The 6,000-nt window shown below is 35.4% G+C and overlaps 1 long non-coding RNA gene across 1 annotated transcript in view; it reads left to right on the forward strand.

Moving 5' to 3' along the window:
• Positions 1 to 5,764, forward strand: part of LOC138710078 (uncharacterized) — a 736,860-nt gene extending 731,096 nt beyond the window's left edge. The window contains exon 5 of the long non-coding RNA XR_011335051.1: positions 5,716 to 5,764. This is a non-coding gene — a long non-coding RNA (uncharacterized lncRNA). The remainder of the gene's footprint in view (positions 1 to 5,715) is intronic.
• The last annotated feature ends 236 nt before the right edge of the window (positions 5,765 to 6,000 follow it).

Consider the following 6,000-nt stretch of genomic DNA (forward strand, 5'->3'; position numbering starts at 1 on the left):
TCTTGGATGCTTGTGTCCCCATCTTCGAATTGTTTCACCCATCTCCTAACACTACTGATGCCCATGCACACATCTCCGTAAGCACGCTGAAGTCTGAGGTGAATTTCAGCAGCAGATTTTGCTTCTTTAAGAAGGAATTTAATGACAGCACGGTGTCGAAACGAACCGTCGTTGTCAACCATTTTGCAAACATTGCCTGTGGTCACATGATAGAAGTCAATGACGTCGCAATATGTCAATAAATAGTGTAAAGTCTGTAGATTGTGATCATATAATCTTTTTGTTATATTGTTGAAATTGAAATTATAGCAATGTGTTGCTCATGACTTTCAGTACGACCCTCTGTAGAAAGACTTTTAAGAACCTTCCATTTTATAAAAAGTTTGCAGATCTCAAATCCTACAAAAGTTTCTGTTCAACTTTATACTATGAAATGAGACTATCGGATGCTATACTTACGTTAGTAAAACAGAGAAGCAGATGCTGAAGAGTGAGAAACTATTAAATGTTTCTTAAAATAACGATTGAACATAATAAGTGCTGTTATTTGCATGATTATAGCTGTAACCTAAGGAGTTAGTACGGCATTGCTTAAGAATTTAATCTTTCATAAATTATATTCTTGGAATGTGTTTTAACCATTTGTGACTGTAATCACTTAATTCAATTGCTCCTAAAGAGGACTTAGTCCTTTTGGCTTCTTAACATGTTATATATACAGAGTGGCAATAACACAACCGTGCACATTTTAACACCTTATTCCTCTTGTATACTATAACAAATATCTCTTATACCACAGTCCCAAATCAATAAGTTTAGTTACTTTTCTCACAAATAAATAATTTACCCTAAATATAAACATTGTTTTACTCCATAAATACTATCCGTAAACTTTTGAGTCTATCACTAGAAAAACTGATAAGGAATTATTTATCCCTTCCCAGCTTTTTAATAAAGTGAGCGGTTTTATTGCAAATTAAATAAAAAGATTAACACTAAGTGTAATTACTTATTTGGCAACCCTGATCCAGTGGTAAGGACCTGAAAAAAAGATGCAGTGCTTAAATTTTATCTTTCCAAGCTCGCGGATGTAGAGCGGGAGCAGCTGTGAATCCTCTGTCAATTTTTAATTGATTATCAACTACTAGGTTATTTAGAGTCTGTGGAATTAGTGACAGCGAAATGGTATTTGGCGAGATAAGGCACAGGATTTGTCAGAGATTACCTAACATTCGCCCTAGGTTTGGTGAAAAGCTCGGAGAAATATAACCAGGTAATCATCCTAAGCGGGAATCGAACAAATTCTCGATTACAGCTCCGAATGAGCAAACAATCTTCTAAAAGATAAAATCTCTGAAGCCACTTTGGCCATCAAGATTTCAGAATAATTTATAGGAGGTCACTCCAAATCCCCTTTTGTGGGAATCCTTGCTTCACTGAGTCAAGATATTAGGTGGGTCTACAGACGAGTGAGATGCAAATCCTTCCCTGTTGTTTCAGGAACTGTCAGTCTTCTGAGTTTGACGGCGTGTATATCACAATCTACTGTAGCCTGTAGTTGGGTCTTGGCCCTGTCCGGGCTTTCGGGGATGATTTACTAATTATGTCAGCATTGCGTTTGTCATGACGTCTCTATTCCGGTCTGCCTAAACAGGTATTTATGTGGTACATGAATCACTTTGCTTCTGGGCTTACGGCAAAAACACCGACACTTCATCCATGGTAGTAGAAGCAAACAGCTTCTCAAGTCATTTGCACTTCAGTGCAGTCATTTGCATGTGAATGAGGCGGATATGGGGCACGATCTGATTAAATTTCCACTAAACCATCGCGGTTAGCTCCATTCCCGTAGCTACTACATTGTCTTTGCTTGTGTTCGCTTAAGCTTTAAGGAAGCGTCAAAGAGAACTATTTCATTACAAGACAGATTTCTCTGCAAGCAAAATTTTATATTAGAAAAGATTATATGATTTCAGTCAGCAACTTATCGAAATGTAAGTACAGAATGAATTCTATCACATCACATTAAATTATATATTTTACAAATCACGTTAAATTATATTTCTCGAATATTTTCGACTTATATGAAGTCATCTTCAGGTGACACAATAAAAGCAAACAGAATTTATGGCTATGCAATAAGTGAACACACATATATGCAATACAAAACATGCAAGCTCATTATGAAAGAGCATAAGTGTGGCTCTAAGTCACAACAGCATACAATATAATGAGTTAAAATAATCCTGTACAAGAAGACCGCACTTGGATTAATTCCATGAATGTATGTGACTAATAACAAGCTATGTACCTATATTTAAAATTAACATTTAAGTTATCTACAAGTTTAAAACGATGGGATGTACCCATATGCAATGCAATGTTCAAGCAGACAAAGTCCTTGAGATATGGATATTGTACGTGTGTTTTCAGCCGCTCGTAGCTAGTGCTGTTCATCGGAGTGACTACTACCGCAGAGAAATCGGAGATTACGAATAAAGCTCTCCACCGGTAATCTCCGATACCATCATAGGTGGAACAGGGAACAAAGGAGGGATGCGGTGGTTCGGAGCGAAGCAAGTTGGAGGACGTAGAGCTCAAGGACGACCAGCGCGTACGGACTGAGGGTAGTTGTGAGTGGAATTAAATGGCACCAAATCGTATATCCGTCGCATGGAAACTCTTCAATTTAGTTGAAGATAATAATAAAGTCGCATGCTGTGAACTTTGTGGACGAATTTATTCTAAGGGTGAAGGTACTTCGAATTTGTTAGACCATTTGAAACGATCGCACAATCGCGAACTTGAAAAAAGTAAGTAAGTAAATTTAACTGTTCAAAACACTTTTGAACTCTTTTAAAAAGCGTGTTTACTTTGATTTATATATAAAAGTTCTAATAAATAATTTCGTGGTTTTGTGTGCATGCAGAGTAACATTGCGAATGAAAAACTGAAAAGCAGAAGAATTTCAGCAAAAAAGGACCCTCTAAGATTGATCCAGCATATTGTTACGAGATGAAACTCCAAACTTCAGTGATGAGCCGCTTACTTGAAATGAAATATGAGTTGGTGATTGTGTTGCCAGAAATGCCAAACGCTCCTAGGACGCTAACAGGTCCTTATTTGGAAATCTCTATGGCGTCGACCAGGTTAGATAGATTCTCTGAGGTAGGTCTAAATTTTAAAATGTAGGTATGTAAGTATTTAGGCTAACATTAAGAGCTGCGGTTGTGGTACTCGTACTTGCTGTCAAAAATAAATTATTACCATTCAGAAACACATTGACAGTTAATTAGTAATATCATCGTTTTCGTAGTTTTAAAATTACGGAAAACATTTGATACGATTTTTTAAACTGTTTAGTGCTATTGTTCCAAAGGTCCACAGTCTAGAAAAAAAGTCTTGAAATTTCTGTAAAGCGTAACTTTCGATGCAATAAAAATCATACATAACTTATATGGAATATTTAAAAGGCAACTTAAGTTATTGGATTAAAATATTGAGTTTCATTCTTAAACTAAAGAAACGTGTGGCAATAACATAATTACAATTATCCTTAAGTTGATATCCGCTTCTATTTTTTATTACAGAGGAAGAGTGACGCGTTTTAGAAGAGGTAGTTCAAATACTGACACCCTTTAACACAATGATCACAATCCTGTCTGATGAAGAATCTTAATAAATTATTTTGGACAGTAAACTTTAACCCATTGATACCACACGTTTCTTTTGTTCCATTCTGAAGCTCCGTTGATATATTTTACGTTAATCTAAACCGATTAGAATAATAATTGACAGAAATTGTCTGTGAATAAACGAGTGTTTCCAGGAAAATTATATATGTTTAGATTAGCTACTGAAAAGCTTTACTTCTGCGTTAGTTTTCAGTTAATTTTAATGTTATTAATTTGATCAATGACATAAAACTAATATGCCTTTCCACATACACTATGAATTTCAAAACTAGAAAAAATCTGTCAGCTAACATAGTACATAGGTACTTCAAGCAAAACAAGAAAAAAAGAAGAGCCGAAGAAAGAGAGAGAGAGAGAGAGGTAAATAAAAAAGAGAAAATAAACAACAAAAAATTGCACACTTATTCTAAAAGATACGAGGACGTCAGCGGACTCCAATCACTACCTGATCCGATTAAAGGAATGCTCTGCGGAAAGTGTATGTCTGCGCCGCAGCACATATACAGCCTGCGCGGCATCATTCGGAGGTAACCGGAGGTCTCCGATTGAAAGCGTGCAAACAACCGCTCCGGAGAAAACCTACTCATGCGCAGCACTACTCGTAGCGATGAGTTGCAAAAATATAACACTTAAGAGGCTGGTGTATACAGATGTTGATGCCATCTCATCGCTGCGTTACAAATGTGAGCTTCAAAAATTTTATGAACTGAATATCACGGAAAAGAAAACGGACATATGTGGTGCAAAATGTGTGTCAGAATGTAACTCGGTGTAATATAACTCCAAGTCGGGACCGTACTTTGTACCTGGTGACTACAAGATTTTAAGTATTACTGTAGATTTTAAGTGGACGACGCACGTCCATCTAGCAAGCGAAGTACTAGACTGACTGCGTATGAGACTCTTGTTTCGTAAAGAGGGACAGAACAACACATGGACTACTTTAACAATTTTATTACATTAATATTTATAATTTACATTATGTGCACTGTAATGAGCTATTTTTACTATTTACATTATAATAAGAAATAGGCCTGCATTTATCGAACATTATTTACGTTATTAAGTTTATGTACAGTGTTAGGTATTGTAATGCAAAATATTTTATTTGAAAATACTATGGCCTACTTTTTTATTATATACAAGAGCATAAATAATTTTTTTTATCAAAGTATTCTTCATTCTATTATGATAGTGAAAATAGCGTATTTTAGAGTACATGGTGTAAAGGGCTGTCAGACATTGAATACTTTAAAAGCCGATTGTCAGGAAGACTGCTTTTGATCTCTATTATAATCTTTCTTCAAATATTAGTTTAGTAGAATATTTATTTTTAATATATACATTTTCCTTCATTACATTAATCATTTCTTCGATGAAAATAATTATCTTATTTAACACTAAATTCTAATTATTCAACTCACAATTAAATATAAATCGTCAAAAATGGAGATTGTGGGGTTCACATCCGCCAGAAGAAGTGTGGGAATAGCCACTTCATGTAGCTGTACGCGGTCTTCCCGATCGTTCTTTGTGAATATCACAAATCGTTCCATGCGCCTCAAACTTGTCAATAATGCGTTTAATTGTTAGGCGGATTGGGGGTTCTGTTTCGTACTCCCGCCTCCACCGACGCTGCACTTCAACGGCATTATCAAACCTCATAAACCACTTCAGAATGCATTTTCGCTGCTCGAACGTCAAGCGTGGTCCAACAATTTTTTCTCACTATCGTGATGAAAATACGGACATCTGTTGAGCGAAAGATCATACTACATCAGACTCATTGACAATATCAATATCCCGATACAAAGAAAAATGTATACACGCTTTGTCAGACTGTATTGATATTGTCAAATGATTTGAATTACGAGTATGTTGTAGCATGTATTCATTTGATTATTATTAATTTGTTTTATTTACATATTATTCACTTGTCAATTCTTCATTTGTCTATTTGTATTTTTAATGTATTTGCTAATTTATTCAGTTATTCATTTATGTATCTTATTCATTTTAGGACATCTGAATAGAGGGAAGTACGGCTTACAACTGTCGACTATACATGGTGAGTAATTACAAATACTCTTGTTATATTTTCTATTTGTAATTGAGTGAGCTTTGCGGACGTGCTGAAAGTAAGAATAGGGCCTAATTAGAGAAATTATCTTTCCCGCCGTCATCAAATTCATGCATTTTTACTCTTTATCCAGTCCCATTATCAACTGACATATCGGTAGCGTGAATAACGTAATAATGCAGTTTATATTGAAGCAATTTAATTGAATTTCCGTGTATTCAATTG

The sequence above is a fragment of the Periplaneta americana genome, chromosome 12, assembly GCF_040183065.1.
Source record: "Periplaneta americana isolate PAMFEO1 chromosome 12, P.americana_PAMFEO1_priV1, whole genome shotgun sequence".
Taxonomy (NCBI): Eukaryota; Metazoa; Arthropoda; class Insecta; order Blattodea; family Blattidae; genus Periplaneta; species Periplaneta americana.